The sequence below is a fragment of the Sapajus apella genome, unplaced genomic scaffold (assembly GCF_009761245.1).
Source record: "Sapajus apella isolate SASKATOON/1434 unplaced genomic scaffold, GSC_monkey_1.0 scaffold23, whole genome shotgun sequence".
NCBI lineage: Eukaryota > Metazoa > Chordata > Mammalia > Primates > Cebidae > Sapajus > Sapajus apella.
In genome coordinates, this window is record NW_022436963.1 from 10,108,864 (window position 1) to 10,132,583 (window position 23,720).

Here is a 23,720-nt window from a genome sequence, read left to right on the forward strand (position 1 = left end):
AGCAGAGATTTTCCTTACAAACCATTCACTCTTCCAGCATAAAAAGCATAGTAATGTCAAAATCACTTATTTCCTACTTACAATGTTGTATGATACTTTCAGTTACAGCTCGCCATAGCTATCACTAGATTACGGCTGGTGAAATAAGTAAGTTGAGCTCGCTGTGTAATTGAGTTTCATAATAACACATTAAGGACACATCCGAAAGGATTTGTCAGACTTCCAAGCTAATGAGGCATTTTCTGATAAGCACTGTTTATTTAGTCTACTTAATTATAGCAGACCAAAAAATTCCTGCATTATAGAAAATTACAAGGTCATATATAAATTACCAGCCCTGTGACCTCATTACTCACTAAGGGTGATGAAGAGCAAGGATGAACAGGAGAAAATAATGTTATCACACGATGACACCCCCAGCTAATAATCAGAAATTCTATATAACCACAGTAGGAGCTACCCCGGGGGGAAAAGCATAGGTGAGAGTTGTGTGAATGTTAGGAAATGTAAGACAGTCACTTCTTAGGCCAATAATTTAATCAGTGTTCTTCCTTTTCAGCAGTAGCTATGAAAAGTACAGTGTTCTTCTTTTTGTGATTAATAGAAAACTTGCAAGAAGAATACAAAGAACTACTGTATATCCTTCACCCAGTTTCCCCAATGTTAACATTTTATCATATTTGCTCTCTGTCTCTTAATCTATGTATCCACTGACATGTCTATACATCTATCTAAACAGGGGCCAGTAAACTATGGCCCATGGGCTAAGTCTGGCCCACTGCCTGTTTGTGTATAGCTTGCAAACTAAGAATGGTTTTTACATTTTTAAATGGTTAAAAAATTAAAATAATGTTTCATGACAGATGAAAATTATATAAAATTCAAAATTCAGTGCCCATAAATAAAAATTTGTGGGAATACAGCCATGTTCATTTGTTTACTTATTGTCTATGGCTGCTTATGTGCTGCCAAGGCAGAGTTAAGTAATTTATTTTCTGCTCCTTTACTGAAAACATCTGATGATCCCTGATCTATAACTGCACTCACGTTGGTTCCTCTAATACTAATCCAATACCACAGGTTCATTCTCATCTTTCTTCTTCCTGTATTTGTAACCCTCTTCTGACAGTGAGGAAACTGGCCCCCATTATCCACAAGATACTTACTTCCTGAATTATGGAAGATACTGAAAGTAGTGTCAGAATTGCCAAGGAAAACAAACAAGAAACACCCTAAACCTACTTTCTAGAGTTCTTGATTTGCTTACAGTTATTTTTCTTCTTTGGTCAAAATATCATATTCAAAACTGACTTGAGTTCTTTTTTTCCCCATCTTCAATGTGAGTATATTAGTCATTCTAAATATGAGAGTCATCTGCTTCCTTTTGTGTTACATTTTAGGCTTTTTTCTCCATTTTTGTTGATTTTTATTACTGTTGTTGTTGTTGTTGATTACATACAACGTTAACAACCAAAAGTCAAAACTACAGAAGGGCACATTTGGGGTAAGAGTCACACCGGGCGCGGTGGCTCAAGCCTGTAATCCCAGCACTTTGGGAGGCCGAGGCGGGTGGATCACGAGGTCAAAGAGATCGAGACCATCCTGGTCAACATGGTGAAACCCCGTCTCTACTAAAAATACAAAAAATTAGCTGGGCATGGTGGCACGTGCCTGTAATCCCAGCTACTCAGGAGGCCGAGGCAGGAGAATTGCCTGAACCCAGGAAGCGGAGGTTGCGGTGAGCCGAGATCGCGCCATTGCACTCCAGCCTGGGTAACATGAGTGAAACTCCGTCTCAAAAAAAAAAAAAAAAAAGAGTCACATCCTCCTATCTCTTCCAATTTGTTCCCATCTCCTCATCACTTCTTCTCTATTCCTACCCACCTGTCTAGAGGTAACAAATTTCATTAGTTCTGGTATTGTCTTTCTGTGTTTCATTTTACAAAAACGGAATAGTTACATGTCTGTTTTTATTCCCTTTCTTACTTATGCAAAAGGTAGCATCTTATAGTACTCTTTTGTACTTTTATCTTCTCAGCTTACAATATATCCTAGAAATCATTCCATACCTGTTCAGGGAGAGCTTCCTCATTCTTTTTTTTAGAATGGCATAATGCTCCACCATATGGATGTACTATCATTTATTTCACCTTCTATGCTTGAGCATGTTTTCAATGTTTTGCAATGATTGCAATTAACACTTCAATGAATAAGCTTGGGCATGTCTATTTTTGTATACTTAGAGGTACATTGTGAAAAGGTAAATTTCTAAAACTGGGATTCCTGGAACAAAAGGTAAATGCATACTTGACTTTGTTAGATATTGGCAAATTCCCTTCACAAGGATTGTACCTGTTTTCATTTTCACCAGCAATGTATGAGAATGCTGATTTCCTGAGAGCAACTTTAGTGGAATATGTTGTCAAATATTTTAATGCTTTCTGATCTGAGAGGTGAGAACTGATACTTTAAAGTAGCCTTGATTTGAATTTGTTCACATTATGTGCAGAGTTGACTGTATTTTCATATATTTAAGGGCATTTATATAAATACATGTTGATATATATATGTATGCAAGTGCCATATATATGCTTGTTCACATCTTTTGACCTTTATTCTATCAGATTTTTAATCTTTCCCTCACTTTATTATTTGTCTTTGTTTATAGTGTTTTTTCTTTGTGCCATACAAAATATTCTATTTTTATGTAGTCAAAGGTAAGAGCAATCTAAAAAAATTGCCTTTGTATTTTGGGTCATAGGAATAAAGCCTTTCCCTACAACCAAGTTCTGTGGAAATTCACCCATGTTTTCTTCCAGTTACATGTTCTTCCTGTACATGGCTTCATTTTTTACAGTTAGATTTCTTGTCCATTTTGAGTTTACTCTGGTATATGGTGTGAGTTTATTCTGGTATAAGGTATGTCTAATTTTATCTTTTAAAAATAATTACGAGTTCTTTTGACAAGTGATGATATTTTAACACATAATGAGAAGATTTTATATAATTAAGAAATTTTTAATTGAAGCATCTAACTCATTTGTTTAGCTTTTTACTAAGTAAGCATTTACAAAGTACAATGTAAACAGAAAGGTTTTCATTTTAACTAAAATATAAACAATTTTGGGCCAAACAAAATCAACCAGGATTTTTCTTGCAGGACTTTTCAGAGCTTTTAAAACACTATGAGTATCTCAAGAGGAGGCTAGAGTACGCAGCATCGCTCAAATTTATGTATCTAGAACTGTTAACACCTTTTGGGACCGCAGAACACACCTTGAGAAATGATGCTCCAAGTTACACCATTTCCCCACTCTGGTAGCATTTTGTTTGTTTGTTTTGTTTTTCATTTTACTTTATATATGTTTAATAATTTTATTTTTTCAAGAGCATTCTTTTTTTGGTGACTTGATAGTAGCAGAAATGTGCAGTTTAGCATCTGCATCTTACATGTTCATATTTTTATATGTGATATTTAATGCTAACCCATTGTCTTGATCTTTACTCAACTCCTTTAAAACCTCCATACTCTCCCCTACAAAAGCAGCAAAGATTCAAGGAATAGGGAGTTCTAGCTGAGGCTCCTTCACCACACATCAGTCTTAGCTTTAGTTCTGAACCACTTCCCTGGCCTGTTTCTTACCCAGCTACCTGTGCTCCAGAATCTATTCTTGCTTGTTGTTCCACCATTTCCATAGTTGCCCCTTGGACTTGATACTCTGTTTGGTTTCTTCAGCTCTGACTATAATCCTTTTATGCCAAGGACTGACTCTATCTCCCTGTAATGAAAAGCCTCCAGTTCCTTTGGTAGATTAACATCCTTTCAGTTGCTCTCTGAGCACATGCAGGAAGGAGCCTCCTCTTCCTCCTTTCTTTTGAGGACTCAGGTATGTCTCCCACTCTTACCCTCCTCTTGAAACTGGAGGAAGAGGGCTCCCAGACACACCTGCACATGTTGAGTACCGCTGCAAGAAGAGGTGCTTTATTCAAGAGTCGAGACCATGGATTTGTATTAAATACACAGATAAAAATATTGAACAGATGAAGAATAAGTACAATCTTGTGAATTTTTATAATGACCAGATTGATTTAATACTAAAATCTTGGCCCTAAATGAATACCACATTGTTTTCACTCAACCTGCATGCTAGACAGTAGACACTACCAGAGTACGGCTGAATCAGACACCTTTAGAACTAAGGACGATGTCCTCAGTTAAGACAGACTATGGCTTCAGTTCCTTTGTCTAAAAATGAGATTGTGTTTACAAGAAAATTTTACATACATTTATTTTATTAATGTGATTCCTATGAATAAATGTATGTATATGTACACATATATACATCTACATATATATAGACAGCATTATATGAGAGCAAGTTAGCTTAATCATCTCTTTATATATACAGTAAGCATTTACTGAACTGCTATGTGCCAGGCCTCAGGAATTTCAGGATAAATTATTCTTGGTTCCTTCCCTCAAAGAGTCATAGTCTAATGGAGGACACATTCTAGCCAGAAAGAAAGAAAGAAAGAAAAAAAGAACATGAGCTGTATCCATCCATTTGTTCCTGTGAAGGAATTTGCTTGCAATAGAGCTATCTACAATCTTGCATACATTTAAATAATTATTTGGGGTAGTCATTATTTCAGAAATCTAAAACATGGCAATAATTATTATATATCCAATTATTATATATCTTTCAATTACAGCACTGAGCTACCTGCCATCATAAAGCTCTGGGTCAAAGGAGCCAGCCCAATAAATATTAGGAATTTAATAATTTGCAGCAATGTCTATCCATACTTAATATTTATCATTTGCTATCAGTGTACATTTCTTATTCTCTGAAAGAGATTTAGATTTTAAAAATCTTTTATGGCCAGATAACAGACTGGGGAGAGGGCCAGGAGATACCTTATTTTTGGGGACAATTCATAGATTCTTTTTAAAAGCTGGTGAAAACTGTTTCCCAAAAATATATACATAAATACAAAATTTTACTTCTAATTTCAGGAGGTCAGAGATAGTCTAAAGGCCATATATGAACCTCTGGGCTCCAAATAAAGAACTTCTGCATCATGGGATATCATGGAAATATATTTCAAGTAGTGAAAAATCCATGCTTGGCAAAGTTTTTCTGTAAAGGGCCATACAAAAAATGTGTTAGCTCTATGAGCCATAAGGTCTCTGTCACAACTATTTAGCTCTATAGTTGTGCTGTAAAAGCAGGCATAAACAATAGGTTTATGAATGGGCATGGCTGGATTCCAATAAAGCCTTATTTACAAAAACAGGCAGTGGGCAGGATTTGGGTCTACAGGCTGTAGTTCAATGACCCATGCCTTAGTGAAAGGAACTGTGAAGTAGACAATGCTTGAGGTTCTTATGAAAATTCCTGCCGACTTTTCCTCCTAAATAGCTTTGAATCCACCTTTCTCACGATCTCCCCTTCTACCACCGAGGTCTAAGCAGCTATCTTGGCTTGTGTTATCTGCAGCAAACACTGTTACCTGATCCCTTCATATTCACTCATCCTGGCTTCATTTTTCCTCTATTCTTCACAATGTAGCCAACATTACCTGACAGTATGTCCATCTCTTGTTTCAAATTCTCCAGTGTCATTGGGAAGCCATTATCCTCAGGAGAAAGACCTTATCTTAGCCTTTGAGGCTTTGCATACACTAGTCTCTACGTATTTTTCCAATGTTCCCTCTCACTCCGTGTGTTCTGGCCACCCTGGTCTTCTCTCAGTTCCTTGAGTGTGCTCACTACCATCACTGGACCTTTGCCCAGGCTATGCCCCCTTGTCTAGACCATGCTTTCTTCCCTCTTTCTACTGTCCGTTGGCCTGGTGAATTCATACCCAACTCTTGTATTTTGGCTCAAGCATCACACTCCTGGGAAATCTTCTGACATCCCCTCTTCAATCTAGTTGAGTTCCTTTCACTAGATTGAGAAACTAGTGAATCTTAGAGCAACTGTGATCTTCTCTTAGAGCAACTGTGATCTTCTCGTTAAGAGAGGGGAGCACTACACACTGGGGTCAGTTGGGGGGAAATAGGGGAGGGACGGTGAGGGGTGGGGAGCTGGGGAGAGATAGCAAGGGGAGAGATGCCAGATGTAGGTGATGGGGAGGAAGGCAGCAAATCACACTGCCACGTGTGTACCTATGCAACAATCTTGCATGTTCTTCACATGTACCCCAAAACCTAAAATGCAATAAAATAAATGGGAAAAAAAAGAGCTCTCATCTCAGCTCATAATTACAACCTCATTTGTTTGATCATTTGATGAATGTCATCCCCCTCATTAGACTCTAGCTCCTAGCAGAGGTCCTGGCAAAGAGTAGCTGCTCCCCCAATATTTACCGAAGTATGACTACTGAAAGAGTCTCTTTCTTAGCCAAGAATACTGAGTAGTGCTTGGTATTAAAAGTTTCCAAAACAATAAATAACGCTGCTATTGTAACCCACTCTGCATCTTCTTCCATCTTGCTCTTTCTCTGCTTGCTAAAAGCATGCTATTGTTTCCTTACCATGTGCTCAATATACACACACACAGTTCAGGGACACACACCTGCTTCTTCATAGCCAAGAAAGAAAAATTTAATTTTCTACCTCAGGAAGCAGAATATTGATTCAGAAACATATTTACTAGCTTAAAAAACTAAGAAAATATGTTTTCCCTTTTTTTTTTAAACTAAAACATACAGAAAGTGCTCTCAATAGCATTTTTTCATAGAATCCATCTCCCACTTCAAGAAGGGATCTTAAAATATAAGTTGGAAACTCTTTTGCATATCTCTTTTTTTTTCTTATTTTTAAAACTTTTTGTAGAGACAGGGTTTTGCTATGTTTCCCAGCCTGGACTCTAACTCCTAGCTTCAAGTGATTCTCCCATCTCGGCCTCCCAAAGTGTTGGGATTATAGGTGTTGGCCACCACGGCCTCTTTCATATATCTCTTAAGATGGACTTGAATAAGTATTAAGATGCTGTTGTTTGATTTTGGTTTGTTTTCCTCAGAGATCTCTAACCAGATTCTCAGTGTTAAAGAATAACCCCCATCTATGTTCTGAAACCCTTCTACAACATTCCCACCAACTAGGTATCTAATCTGTGCTTAATTACTATCAGAAACTGTGTACCTACTATTTCATCTTCAATAGTTTTGGCTGTTCAATAGTTTTTCCTCATGTTGAGGTAAAATCTGTTTTCATTTTACTTGTACCAATTTCTCCTACCATTATCCCTTATGGCTAAGGAACAATTCTAATCTTGTTTCAAGACACAGTAGGAGAGAGCTAAGGGACTGTTCAAGACTCCTTCCTCCCCCTTCTTCTTGGAATAGCCCCCTCTAACCACATGGCATTTTGAAGTAGACTGGTCCAGAGGTGAACACCCAACCTAATATGGGCCAATTGCTATGCTTCCCTGAACTTCTCAAACTGGATCTGAAAAAGAGAGAGTCTCACAATGAAGATGGGAGCTGAAAAAGAAAAATTCAGATGCCACTGGTGATCCCATTTCCTGTCACGTGGAGGAAGCCAGTCTGAAGAGAGAATGAGGAAGTTTATAGTCTGGATTCTAGGGGAATGAAATAGTATTGGCACCACTGAGTTAACTGGAAAATGGGGAGAGGAAATCAGTTTGGGATGATGGAAGTACTTGGTTTAGCACAAGAGGGAATCTGAGGTCTTGAAAGTTTCTTCATGTGGCAAAGTGCTGGAAACATTTAGGGATCTATTATTAAGTATTTAGACTTAGCTCTTGCATATGTGTCTCCAAACCCATTGCCATTATCATAGACTATGTTTCTACCACTTCTCCCATATTCTTCCTCTAGCCAATCTGGACTCCATATAATCCAAACCAGAGTAAGACTTTCAAAATTTGTTTTTAGGTTAAAATCCCAAATCACCACATTGGCAGAAAGCCTTGCATAGCCTGGTCCTATTTCCCCAGCATTTTTTCTACCTTTCCCTTATAGTCACCACCACACTCTTCTCAGGCTTCACAGGAAAGCCATATCCTTAGTCTCTATTCTCACAACGGCCTAGTTGACTCTCTTTATCCTCAGTCCTCAGCTTTCAGCTCAGATGTTACTTCAGAGAAGCCTTGCTTGAGTTCTAAGTCTACCACAAGTTCTCCCAGTCAACATCCCAGCAGGAAACACTAGGCATACTCACATTAGGATGATCTGGGGAGAATTTGAGGGGGGCTTATTACAAAGGTAAGAACAGGCAGGGGATCCAAATGGGACCATATGAATACCAGAGCTGTTGCCACCCTTAGACCTTAAGGGAAAAGGAAGGGGCAGTGACCAGACCCAGAAAGCAAAAGATGTGGATAGAGAGCCTCCTTGAGACGAGCTGTGATCCTGGGCCGAGTTTTGCAGTGAGCCTGAGTTAGTCCTACAGGGAGGGAGCTGGGGAAGAGTGCCCCTGACTTCCGTCTCCCTATTTCTCTGATCTTCATTAGCTGAGTGCCATCAGAAGCCAGAGGACAAGGAAGTCCATTGATGCAGTTTATGTCTATCGGCCTCTCTGGACAGAGAGCAGGATGAAGGGTGGATATAGCAGGGCTGAGAGAAGACGTCTGGACAGATTCCATGGTTACTACAAATTAGTCATCTCAGTGTGTGAACAATCTGCCCATTTGTGTGACCGAGTCATGTCTGGCAGTCATGTCTCTGACTTCTTTACATATTGAATCCTCACTAAATGTTTGCTGAATGAATGTTTATAGGAAGGCCAAGTCTAAAAGAGAAAGACATATAGATGAGAGCAAAAAGATGGGAAAATGGATGAGTTGTCTGAGGAAGACCTTGTAGGGAGAAGGTCAGAAGAACATGCTCTGAGAGTGGTGAGAGGAATAACAGGAGCTGAAAAGGCAGCTAGTTGAGAATGACATGAGAACTATGCTTGCCAGACATTTCTTCTCCCCTCCTAAAAGTGCTACCAGAGGATTTTCATATTATTATGACATCTGGAATAGGATCACATTTCTTCCACAGCAAAAGGTGGGAAACACGATGCATAAACAAAGACTACTGTGTTTTCATCTCACATCAATCCAGGTATATACAGAGGTATGCAATAAACACTCATACAAATGGGAAATCATGCTCTTTCTTCTGGTTTCTACAAAATCAACTCTCCTGCCTATGTGTTTATTAAAAAAATCCACAAAACAGAGAGGATTCAGCTTCCTACAAGTGCTCAGTGCTCTAAGAAATCACAAGCACCATCTTCTCTATACTCTGTTAAATATACTTTATATGTTCTCTGAAGAATATCTTTCCCGTATGCCAGTATTTCCCCTCAAGTTAAGAAAATATTAATGACATAGCATCTTGGGACTATTTTCTAGACATGGAACTATTATTACATATGGTAGATAATTTAACTGTGGAGGCACAGATCCAGGCATCAGGCATTGAATTAAACAATATGTGAACAGTAATATCCCATCTACTTAAGATAATATGGGAGAAGGCTGACCCTTTCCTTTTCTTCTATAGACTGTTATCAGCATAGCTGCTTTATAATTTTACATTTAGTAGACATTTATCAAGCCCCTGCAGTGTTGCAGACTTTATGCTGGGTACTGAGGAGTAAGACATGGCTCCTGCCTTTGAGAAATTTGGTCTACTGGGAACAGGTTACTAGACCAACATTTATAAGAGAGTGAATTAAGTGTTAGATAGAGGTAAGCCCAGGGAAACTCTTATAGTTAGGAGAATAGTTCAGGTTAGGCTTTCTAGCAAAAGTCATGAAAGGGTTATTCCTGAAGGATGAAAATGAGGATGCAAGATCATGAACGCATGGAAGAATATTTTAGAAAGAACAGCATGAACTACAGTAGAAAGGTGCTTTCTCCCTAAAAACAGGACATAAATTTCCCCTGAGAAGGACACTCTTCCTGTACCAGGAAAGAAGAACATTCTTATCACCAGAGATGGGGAGGTAACACTGATATGAATCTCTATTAGCAAATATTACTAAAATAACCCCTATATTCCATTAGTTTTTATCATACATTTCTTAATCACATCCCCACAGCTTACTGCCCCTAGCCCAAACCCCTTTTCCTATTGTCTCATCACATCTCCACAATTTATCTCTCATTGTTATCATGGTATATAGTCTTCTGGGTCTAGCCCTTCTTTGAGTTTTAATTTCTTTTCTATGAAGACTTCCATGCACATGTAAAAATTAAAATATTAGCATCAAGTTAAATTTACACACTTTTCCCTTGTTAATTTTTCTCTTGTTAGTTTGATTCATGGACCCCAGCCACAGAACCTAAGAAGGTAGAGAAAGTCTTTCCTCTCCTTCACAATGTACAGAAATTTCCTGAGAAGAGATCTGTTTTTGTCATGCGGTGAGAGTGAAGTTCTTAGGTGATGACAGTTTGCCTGAAGGGTCTTACACTCTAATAAGGAATATTTTAGATTCTTTTTATGTGTCATATGTACAATTTAAGTAAAATTTAGATAGTTATTGACAATTAGTTATCCAACAGTTTGTTGGATATGTAAGGATACTAAACAAATACAAGTCATGGTACCAGAAAAGTAGGTACATATGTGAATGTGCAGGTCAAAAGAAAAGAAATGTAAATGTCCCCAAAATACAGAAAAATGGTTGCACTTATATATAATTATAGAAATACAAATTAAAATAATGATATACTATTGATACATAGTAGCTTAGCAAAAGTTCTAATGTTTGATAGAAGAGTATAAAATTAAGAAGATGGGACACTAGGAGCATATACTGCCTGAAGTGTAAATCAGTGAACAGTTTGTTAATATCTATCAAAATTATCTTTTGACCAAGTAATTCCACTGCTAGAAATTAACTGTAAACACATACTTGCTCAACCTTGTAAATATATGCAAATGAAGATGTTTATTACAGCAATGTATACAGTAGCAAAAAGCTGGAAACCACTTAGATAAACATTCATTACCAGGGAACTGGCTGAATAAATTATGGTGCATTGAAACAATGAAATAATGTCTAGCAGCCAAAGTAGAATGTGGTCAATCTATCTGCACAAATTCAAAAAATTTAATAAAGTTGTAGAACAGTATAGTCTTATCCTTTTTATAAGGAAAAAAATATATGCATAGAAAATATATTTTCTAATATATGCATAGAAAATTTCTGAAGAATGCCCAAGAAACTGTTAACCATAGTCACATCCAGCAGTAGGAATGTAGGGTTGGGCCTGGGAGAAGTAAGACTTATTTTTTACTTCCTAGTTTTCTACCCTGGTTGAATTTTTTTTAACTACTTTTTTTTTTTTTTAAAGCAGTCTCTCTCTTTTTAGGAACTTCTGATTTTATGAGATCTATAAGAAAACCCTTCTGAAATACAGCTTCAAAATATCTTTAAAAAGTATTCTAGATGTCAAGTGCTAATGAAACCCAGGTGTTAGACTGGTCCCTTGACCAATTGACAAGGAGAGAGTAAAATGGAGTATCTTCATACTAACTTGCATGATCTAAATTGATCCTAACAGCTTTCACCATTAAAAATATGAATTTGGCCAGGCACAGTGTCTCACGCCTGCAATCCCAGCACTTTGGGAGGCTGAGGCTGGAAGACCACTTTTGCCCAGGAGTTTGAGACCAGCATGGGCAGCATAGTGAGACCTCATTTTTACCTGCCCCCTGCAAAAAAAAAAAAAAAAAAAAAAAAAGAAAGAAAAAGAAAGTAGTCCCAGCTAATTGGGCTACTTGGGAGGCTACAGTGGGAGGACTGCTTGAGCCTGGAGGGTCGAGGCTACAGTGAGCCATCATTGTACCGCTGCACTCCAGCTTGGGTGACCCTGTCTCAAAATAAATAAATAAATAAATGAATAAAGTCTACTTGGGAGGCCACAGTGGGAGGACTGCTTGAGCCTGGAGGGTCAAGGCTATCGTGAGCTATGATTGTGCCACTGCACTCCAGCTTGAGTGACAGAATGAGACCCTGTCTCAAAAATAAATAAAAAAGTAAACTCCAATGATGAAAGCTAAATATTTTGGGTCTTTACAAATATTGCTAATGTTCCTGGAAATTGTCAAGCTTTCATTTGCATAAACAACAGTTGCTTTATCTAATACTATAGATATGACTAAAACAAGTAGGTGCTAACTTTTTATTTTATTTTTTAAACATATAATTCAAGAGGCTGATTTATTAAAAGAAAATGGTTCCTGGGCTGATATCTACAATGTCAGGTCTGTCTATTCAATGATATAACTTGACAAATAATAGTTATAATGGCAAAGTTGGAAGATGCTCTACAATAGAGGGGCAGCCTAGCTAAAATCTCAGAGGAAACTCATAGACATTTTCCATTTTAGGAGATCCATTTACATGAGTTTGTGAAAAGTTTGATATTATGTTTTTATTTTCATTTCAAATAATTTTTTTTAGTTGCTGGAGGACAAAAGGTCTAAACCTCATGGAAAACTATATAGTGACTCACTTATCTTTTACCTTTGATTGGAGGGGAATCATTTCAGGGCTGAAAATTCTCAAGGAAGTCAGTTTATCTGCTCACAACAGAAAAACTAATCAAGCATTGTCTGATTAATTACAGGCACTTAAAAAAGTGTTATCAAGGACTACAGCTGTAATCAATTTAATCAACATGCAAAGAGCCAATCTATGGTTTTCTTGATTAACAAAGCTGAATGTCAAACAGCAAAGTGTGACATTGTAATGCCACTAGCTAGAGCTACACATTGAACATTTTCCCTAAATATTAAAAGTCAGGTCAGCATAAAGTGAACATTCTTTTAAACTTTATTTCTTACGATAAGGACCATGGGTATGAACATTTCAATTCTTCCCCTTGATATTCATTCCCATGTAGGAAAAATACATTTTATTTAAGTAGTAGAAATGGGTAGTAACTTCAGAATGCTTCCATAAAGGCACACACAAAAAAATCAACTACCTGGAAAGATCACACAATAAAATAGAAGCAAGAGAAAGTGATGTGAGATTTCTCAGTTTAGTGTCATTCTAGTTGATTATGGAATTCATCAGGAAAAGACATGCCAGACATAAAGAGATAAAATGTCCTTATTAGATTTTTTAAGATGTGAATGTGAAATGCATCTATATAGTGTATGATGAGAAAATCAGAAAATTCAATCTGCTTATTTTATTTGCATGAAGTCAATTTAAATGTCAAAATATCTAATACAAGATTGGTTTATTAATGGTGTGTTTCTCACTCTTCAAAATCATAGTTTTAGCTATAAAGTGATGGCTATTTTTGTGTAGCCAAACACAGTCTGGAGTTTTATCTGTTAAAACAGCAATTCTCAATCTTTTAAGGGTAAAGATCGATTCTTTTTTTGTTCTTGAAATTTAATAAAAGCACAAATAAATACTTACTTACTAACTAGTGTAAACCTAGAATATCCGAGACAGGTCTCAGTTAACTTGGAAGGTTTATTTTGCCAAGGCTGAGGACACGCGCCCATGACACAGCCTCAGGAAGTCCTTGGGACATGTGTCCAAGGTGGCTGGGGCACAGCTTAGTTTTATACATTTTACGGAGACATGAGACATCAATCAATATAAGTAAGATGTATGTTGGTTCTGTCCAGAAAGGCTAGCGATGACAACCTGAAGCAAAGAGGGGGCATTCAGGTCACAGGTAGGTGAGACACAAATGGTTGAATTCTTTTGAGTTTTTGGTAAGCCTTTCCAAAGGAGACAATCAGAATATGCCTCTATCTCAGTGAATAGAGGGATGACTCTGAATAGAATGAGAGGCAGGTTTTCCCTGAGCAGTTTTCAGCTTAAATTTTCCTTAGTGATTTTGGGGCCCAACATATTTTCCTTTCACACTAGTTAGCAAGTATTTATTTGTTAACTACCTACCACAAATAGTTTCATTATGAAAGTATGTAAATAATTCACCTAAAAATAAATGGGAAGGAATTCAAGATGATCTTAATACTATTCATATTCACATATGTTTTCTTAAAGGGAAGTGGAAGGGAAGTAGAAAGAGAAGAGTATATACGGTATATAGTAGTCACTCAATAAATATTTATGAACTGTTAAAGCCTACCCACTGGTAATATATTATGGCAACTATAATTCTGGTCAGTCTAACAAACTTTTCCTCTCCCTTTTCTGAGAACCTAGCACTTCTCTCCTATGGGCAACTCATTTCATGTGGTTTGAGGGGCTAAGTCTCCCTTAACTCCCAATATGGGGGTGAGCATGAGACCCAAGCTAGGCAAGGGTCTACTACTGGAATTTTGGTGGGTTTATAAGCAGTGAGCAAAATGCTGTGGGAGGCCAGAATATGCCACTCCCAAATATGCCTTTTTAGCTCAAAGATTGTTGAGCTGAGGACAATTATGAAGACACAGATGCAGGAAAGCTCTCTGTCTTTTCTCTATTTGCCTAAAAGCAGGACATAGATTTATAAAGATAAAACGTCTCTTGGTCCCTCTTTTACCAGGGAGGACAAAGGTTAACCACGGAAGACAATGTGAGATCCTTGTTGGCCTGAAGATGGCACCAGAGGAATCGACATGAAAAAGCTTTACTCGCTGGCTTCTATCTGCCATTTATTTGCCTTCCTACAATTTTTTGCCCTTAGAGAATTAAATGTTTTTCTTTTATCTTGTCACTTCTTTATAAATTTACTGTTCTTTGTTGAATAATATTTAAGCTAGAATTCAAAGCCACTTCTTTGAGAACTACTCATTTCCCAGGTATTACATATATAATACATAATACTCATATGTATTACATACATACTTGAAAAATATACATATATTTTTATATACATACAATATAATTAACTGTTTTTCTCGTTAATCTGCTTTATATTACAGGGGTTCAATCCAACTAAGAACTTACAAGGATTGAGGCAAAAGCTATTTTTCCTCCCTTACAATGCAAACAGGAACTGTGTAGAGTCCTGGTTAGAAAAAAGGCAACAGAAAGAGCAGTAAAGGGATGGAAAGACAGTCCCTAGTTCACCATTTGAGGTCTCGGATTCAATCTTGCCTGCAGATCAACCCCTGGACTCTTCCACCGTAGGAGTGTGAAAGAAAAACAAATCTTGGGACCCCCAAATCACTAAGTGAAAGGGAAAAGCCAAGCTGAGAACTGTTTAGGGCAAACCTGCCTCCCATTCTATTCCTAAGAAAGATAGCTACTAAGATAAAAAAAAGCTATATACCTCCCTCACAGAGAAATTTCCTTGTGGATGAAGAACAGACAGAACTCAAAGTCATTCCTCTGTTCACTGACGTAAATGCATATCTGATTGCCTCCTTTGGAAAGGTTACTCAGAAACTCAAAAGAATGCAACCGTTTGTCTCTTACCGACCTATGACCTGGAAGTCCCCTCCCTGCTTTGAGTTGTCCTGCCTTTTGGGATGCAACCAACGTATATCTTACATGTATTGATTGAGGTCTCAGGTCTCCGTGAAATGTATAAAACCAAGCTGTACCCTGACCACCTTGGGCATATGTTGTCAGGACTTCCTCAAGCTGTGTTGCTGGTATGCATCATTAACTTTGGCCAAATAAACTTCCTAAATTGACTAAGACCTGTTTCAGATATTTGGGGTTCACAGGAGCCTATAAATGTATGACTTGTAACTAAGAGGGTCCTCACTCATGTCAATCAAAGTGTGCACATATGAATGATATCTATTGAATATATTTTCTCAACAGAAAAATAAAGATTAAAAAAACTGTATGAAGTTATAATATTTCTCAGGAAGTCCTTTAGAATCTCTACATTTCTATAGAACAGACTTAAATATTATCTTGTTTTGGGAGTCTGGAGTGGCTTCCTAATGTGGGGAAAGAGAGCCCCACTGGTCCATAATCCTGCCACAGACTCCCATAATCCTAGCCACAGTCTCCCATAATCCTAGCCACAGTAGAACCCGTTGACCCTTGAGGTCCCCAAGACTAAGACAGGGAGGTGTCTGGAGACTGCATGAAGGCACGGCTGCAGAGAGACAGTTCATGCTCGATCCTACAAACACCAAGTCCTAAGGAGCTGCGGCATGGTGCTATTTTGAGAGCATTATCCTCACTGAACTGCGTCCCACTCTGCCACTGGGGCTGAGGTGGAAGCCACAGGAAGTAATACCATATCCTGCCTCCAGCAGAGGTGTGGCTGTGCAATTTCATGTGTCCCAAGGACAAATTCCACTGCTCATGACCTGGAATGCTGCTGCTACAGGTTTCTCAGCTGCCATCCTAATGGCTACTTCCAGAAAAAGCAACCCCGGCCTGCTTAATAGTACGGCCAAAGTGCGGCTACAGCCACCCTGGCCTGAGCATTTTGCCAGTGGCCTGAGGATCACCTCGTCCTTGTTTACCACAGTCAAGTACCTGCATGCATCACTGCAGAGGGCCTGAGGGCAGATCTTCCCAGCCTGGCTTTACACCCCCTCACCCCACAACAGGTACCTGAGGAAACTGTCTAGAAGGCTGGGACTCACCCAGCCCAGTCCATCACTAGAGGAACCTGGGTACTCCTCTTGGGGTATGAGGTGGGACCCTCTCTACCTGCTGCTGCCACAATAGCTGGCACCGACTGCCATGCCACCTGCAGATATGGGGACTGACTTCTGCTCAATCCCTTGCAGCTACTACCCGTGTGGACCACTTGGGTCCCAGAGAGTTGTCCTACCACTGCTACTGCTACCACCGATGCCACAGCTGCTGCCCAGGAACTTGAGAACCTGCACACCCACCTGATCCCCTGCTGCTATTTATGGCACTCAAGTAAGCCACTTAGAAGCCCAAGAATTGGCCTGCCTGGACCCACTAACATAGGATCCAGTGTATGCTGCCCTGGGGCCCAAGGACAGGCACGGTCAACCCACTGCTGCCACCATTAAGGTCTGGAGACTGGCTCACCTGGCATCCCAGTTCACAGCAAAACTTCAATAATAAATACACCCTAAGCCACTGAGGAAATAATAGACAACACTGACACCATTTACAGCCAAAGGCATCATTCAGAGACTACATTACTGTATGCACCCAGATTCAAAACCAAAGTTCCCTACCCAACCAACACCATTGATACATCTTCAGGAAAAATTCCTCCTCAATTAAAGCACATTCAAAAAACTGGAATAAGTGACAGTTACACCAGATGTACAGATAATCAATGTTAGGATCCAGGAAACATAAAAAAGTAAAGAAATATGATGACTCCATAGGAACATAATAATTATTCAGCAATACATCCCAACCAAAAAGAAATTCATAAAGTCCTGGAAACAGAATTTAAAATATTGATACTGTAGGAGTGTGATAGAAAAATGATGCTCAGTGAGATACAAGATAATTCTGAAAAACAACACAAAATATCAGAAAAACAATTCAGGTTATCAGTGAGAAATTTACCACAGAGACAGATATCATGAAAAGGAACCAAACACATATAGACTAAAAATAAAGGGATGGAAAAGGATATTCCAAGCAAATGGAAACCAAAGGTGAGCAGTAGTAGCTATACTTATATCACATAGAATAGACTTTAAGTAAAACATTAAAAAGAGACAAACAAGGTCATTGTGATAATAAAAGGATCAATTCAGCTAGAGGATATAACCATCTAAACATATATGCACCTAACATCAGGGCACACAGATCTATAAAGCAAATATTATTAGATCTGAAATTCTGGAATGAAATAATTCATTGAATGAAACAGAAAATACATTTGAAACCGTCAATGCACTAGATCAAGCGGAAGAAAGAACCTCAGAATTGAAAGGTAGCTATTTTGAAATAACTTGGTCTGACAAAAATAAAGACAAAAATAATAAAAAGAAAGGAGTACAACATTCATGACCTATAGGACACCATAAAGTGACCAAATATTTGAATTTTGGGTGTCCCAGAAGGTGAAGAGAAAAATGAAAGGGTTATAAAAATCTATTTAGCAAAATGATAACTGAAAAAATTCCCAATTCTAGCAAGAGAGGTAGACATCTAGATGCAAGTTCAGAGATCCTCAAACAGATATAATTTAAAAAGTTCTTCTCCCTGGCACATTATAGTCAAAACTGTCAAAAATCAAAGACAAAGAGAGAATTGCAAAACCAGCAAGAGAAACGCATCTAGTCACTTATAAGGAAACACCTATCAGACTAACAGTGTATTTCTCAGCAGAAAATTTACAGGCCAGGAGAGAATGGGATGATACATTTAAAGAGTTGAAAGATTTAAAGAACTGTCAGTCAAGGATACGATACACAGCAAAATATCCTTCATAAATGAAAGAGAAGTAAAATCTTTCTCAGACAAACAAAAGCTGAGAAATGAATTTGTCACCAGCCCTACAAGCAACGCTTAAGGAAGTCTCACAACTGGAAGTGAAAGAACAATTTCTACTGTCATCGAAACACACAAAAATATAAAAAACATTGGTAGGGCAAACAGATAAGATAAAAAAAAGTTATGATTACAGAATATTGCCAAGCCACAATGGTAAATAGTAAGAGTGAAATAAAGGAACAAAGGATATGTAAAACAACTGGAAATCAAATAATAAAATAACAGAAATAAGCCCACATGTCAGTAATAACCTTGAATGTGAATGAATTAATCTTTCAATTTAAAAGGTATAGACTGGCTGAATGAATAAAAAAACAAGATCCAATTATCTGCTGCCCATAAGAATCTCATCTCACCTGTAGAGATACATATAGACTGAAAATAAAGAGATAAGAAAGGATATTCCACACAAATGGAAATGAAAAGTAAGCAGGATTAGCTGTGCTTATATCACACAGAACAGATTTTAAGTTAAAAAACACCGTAAAGAGACAAATGAGGTTATTATGTAATGACAAAAGTAAGCTAGAGGACATAACCATCTAAATATATATGCACCCAACATTAGAACACCTAGATATGTAATGCAAATATTACTAGATCTACAGGGAGACATAGACTCCAATACAATAATAGTTGGGAATTTCAACACCCCACTGTCAGCATCACTCAGATAATTTAGACAGAAAATTAATAAAGAAACACTGGATTTCAATGACAAATTAGACCAAATGAACCTAAGAGAAATTTACAGAACATTTCATTCAACAGCTACAAAATAGCTATTCTTCTCATCAGCACACACAACATTCTCCAGGATAGAATATATGTTAGGTCACAAAATAAGTGTCAATAATTTTTTAAACTTCAAAGTCTTATCAAGTATCTTCTCAGACAACAATAGAGTAAACCTAGAAATCAATAACAAGAGGAACTCTGGAAACTGTACAAATACATGGAAATTAAACAACATACTCTTGAATGACCATTGGGTCAAGGAAAAAATTATAGAAGAAATATAACATTTCTTGAAACAAACAAAATAAAAACAGTATACCAAAATACACTTTACCAAAATATGCCGGAATAGAGCAAAAGAGGTGCTAAGAGAGAAGTTTACAGCAATGAACACCTACATCAAAAAAGTAGCAAGCAAAATAAAAGTGATTTCAAATAAACAATCTAATGATACACTGTAAGGAACCACAAAAGAAAGGACAAACCAAACTTAAAATTAATAGAAGGAAAGAAATAATAAAGATCAAAGCAGAACTAAATGAACTAGATGCTAAAAAATAATAAAAAGAATCAACAAAACAAAAAGTTGGTTTTTTGAAAAGATAAAATTGATAAACCACTTGCTAGATTATCCAAGAAAAAAGAGAATACCCAAATAAAACCAGAAATGAGACAGAATATATTACAACTGTTATCATGAAAATACAAAAGATCATTAGAGACTATTATGAACAACTACACACTAACAAACTGGAAAACTTAGAGGAAATGGATAAATTCCTAAACACACACAATCTATCAAGATTGAATTAAGAAGAAACAGAAACCTGAATGGAACGGTAACAAGTTATGAGATTGAATCAGTAATAAAAAATCTACCCATGAAGAAAAGTCCAGTACCAGATGGCTTCACTGCCAAATTCCACCAAACTTTCAAAGAACATCAATTCTTCTTGAACTATCCCAAAAATTGGAAGAGGAGACAATTTTCCCTGACTTATTCTATGAGACCAGCATCACCCTGATAACAAAATCAGACAATGACACAACAAAGAAAAGAAAACTAGAGAGCAATATCCTCGATGAATATAGACACAAAAGTTCTCAACTGAATAAGAGCAAACTGAATCCAACAGTATATCGAAAAAATTAATACAGCAAGATCAAGTGTGATTTATCCCAGGGATACAAGGATGATTCAACATATGCAGATCAGTAAATGTGATGCCTCAGATTAACAGAATAAAGAACAGATCTATGAAGAATGAAGGTTTATAATAATCTCAACAGATGCAGAAATAGCATTTGATAAAATTCAATATCCCATCTTGATAAAAACTCTCAACAAACTAGGCATAGAAATGATATACTTCAAAATAATAAAGGCCATATATGACAAACCCAGAGCTAACATCATATGGAATAGGGAAAAGCTGGAAGCTTTTTTCCCCTAACAACTGGAACAAGCAAGGATGCCCACTTTTACTACTCCTGTTCAACACAATACTGGAAGCCCTATCCAGAGTAATCAGGCAAAAGGAAAAAACAACAGGCATCTAAATTGGAAAAGTATAAGTCAAATTTTTCTTGTTTGCTGATGATATAATCTCATATCTAGAAAAACCTAAAGACTCCCCAAAATTCTTAGATCTGATAAATCCAGTAAAGTTGAAGGATACAAAGTCAACATAAAAATATTAGTATCATTTTTATACACCAATAATGAATCACCTAAGAAATAAATCAAGAAAGCAATTCCATTTGCAAGAGCTACAAAAAATATCTGGGAATAAATTTAACCAAGGATGTGAAGAATTTCCATAAGGAAAACTACAAAACACTGATGAAAGAAATTGAAAAGGATACAAACAAATAGAAAGACAGCCCACAATCATGGATTAGAAGAACTAATATTATTAAAATGACTGTAATGCCAAAAGCAATCTACAGATTCAATAAAATCTCTATCAAAATACCAATATCATTTTTTACAAAAAGAAAAAAAATCCTAATATTTGTATACAGTCACAAAAAAATCTGAATAGCAAAAGAAATTTTGAGCAAAAAGAACAAAGCTGTGAGGCCTCACACTAACCTGACTTCAAAATATACTACAAGGCTATAGTAACCAAACAGCATGGTATTGGTATAAAAAGAGACACATAGACCCATGGAACAGAATAGAGAATCCAGAAATAAATCCATCTATTTAATAGCCAACTGATTTCCAACAAAGGTGCTAAGAACTTACATTTAGGAAAGGACACTCTCTTCAATAAATGGTGCTGGGAAAATTGGATATCCATATGCAGAAGAACAAAACTAGATGCCTATTTCTTGTATACAAAAATCAACCCAGTATGGATTAAAAACTTACGTCTAAGACCCGAAAATATGAAACTGGTAGACGAAAACATAGGAAAAACACTTCAGGACACTGATATAGGCAAAAATGTTACGGCCAAGACCTCAAAAGCACAAACAAAAACAAAAACAGATAACTAGGACTATATTAAATAAAAAAGTTTCTGCATAGCAAAACAGAAGAAAAGCTAACCAACCAAACAAACAAAAACAAGAGTGAAGAGTCAACCTGCTGAAAGACAGAAAATAAAACTATGTGCAAACTACTCATCTGAAAATGGAATAATATCCAGAATATACAAAGAACTCAGCAAGAAGAAACCAAATAATCCCATTAAAACAGGTGCAAAAAACATGAAAAGATATTTTTCAAAAGAAGACATACAAATGGCCAACAGGTATTTGAAAAAGTACTGAACATCAGTAATTGTCAGGGAAATGTAAATCAAAACCACAATGAGATATCATTTTACCCCAGTCAGAATGGCCATTATTATAAAGACAAAGAAAAAACAAAAACCTAAAGCAAAAAAGAGTTGATTGCAAAGATGTGGAGAAAGGGTATTCCTTATTTTTTCAACTTTTATTTTAGATTCAGGGGATACATGTGCAGATTTTTAATGTGGGTATATTGTGTGATGCTGAGGTTTGGGGTATGAATGATCCCATTAAGCAGGTACTGAGCATAGTACCCAATAGTTTTTTAAACCCTTGCCTCCTTCCCTCCATTCCACCTCTAGGGGTCCCCAGTTTCTATTGTTATCTTAGTTTTTTTTGAGACAGGGTCTTGCTTTGTTGCCCAGGCTGAAGCATGGCAGCATGATCTTGTTGCCATCTTTATGTCCATGACTATCCAGTGTTTGGTGCCTACTTATAAGTGAGAATATCGTGGTATTGGTTTTCTATTCCTGGGTTAATTTGCTTAGGATAATGACCTCCAGCTGCAACCATGTTGCTAAAAAGGATATGATTTCATTCTTTTTTATGGCTGCATGTATTCTATTGTGTATATGTAGCATATATTCCATGGTGTATATTCCATGGTACATATACATCATGAAAGACTATGGCAACAGTAGAAACTGGGGACTACTGTAGGTGGAAGGAAGGGAGGGAGGCAAGGGTTAAAAAAATTATTGGGTACTATGCCCAGTACCTGTGTAATGGGATCATTCATACCCTAAACCTCAGCATCACATAATATACTCATATAACAAATCTACACAAGTATCTTCTGAATCTAAAAAGCTATAAGAAGGAATAAAATAATTTTCTTTATTCAGTCTACTCTTTGTGGACACCTAGGTTGACTCCATGTATTTGCTATTGTGAATATTGCTGTGATGAACATGAGAATGAATGTGTCTTTTTGGTAGAAGGATTTGTTTTCTTTTGGATATATACCCAGTAACGGGATTGCTGGTTCAAACAGTTCTAAGTCTGTTGAGAAATGTTCAAACTGCTTTCCACAGTCGCTGAACTAATTTATATTCCCACCAAAAGTATATAAGCTTTCTAAAAAGAGAACTCTTATAAACTGTTGGTAGTAATGTAAATTAGTACAGCCACTATGAAAAACAGTATGAGAGATTTCTCAAAAAGCTAAAAACAGAATTACCATTCAATCCAGCAATCCCACTACTGGGTATTTATCCAAAGGAAAAGAAGTCAGTATATCAAAGGGATGCCAGCACTTACCTGTTTATTGCAGCACTATTCACAAGAGAAAAGATATGGAATCAACCTAAGTGTTCATTAATGAATAAAAGGATAAAGAATATACGATATACGTACACAATATACTGTTGTTTTCTTTTATGGCTGAATACTATTATTCTCTTTGCAGCAACATGGATGGAACCGAGGTCATTATATTAAGTGAAATAATCCAGGCACAGAAAGACAAATACCACATGTTCTCACTCATATGTGAGAGTCTAAAAAATGGATCTCACGCAGGTAGAGAGTAGAATAATAGATGCCAGAGGCCGGGAAGGCTGTGTGGGTGGGAGGGGATGAAGACAGGCTCGTTAGTGGGTATAAACATACAATTAGATAGAAGGTACAAATTCTAATGTTTGATAGCAGAGTAAGTTGACTATATTTAGCAAAAATGTATATGTCAAAGTAGCTAGAAGGGAGAACTTCAAATGACACCCACACACAGAAATGATGACTATTCAAGATGGATACCCCAAATATCCTGTCTTGGTCATTACACATTCTATACATGTAACAAAATATCACATGTACTCCATAAATAT

General features: G+C 37.0%; 1 protein-coding gene across 8 annotated transcripts in view; it reads right to left on the minus strand.

Moving 5' to 3' along the window:
- CUNH3orf67 (chromosome unknown C3orf67 homolog) overlaps positions 1-23,720 on the minus strand; it is a 287,002-nt gene that overhangs the window by 12,815 nt on the left and 250,467 nt on the right. The gene's annotated exons all lie outside the window — the stretch shown is intronic.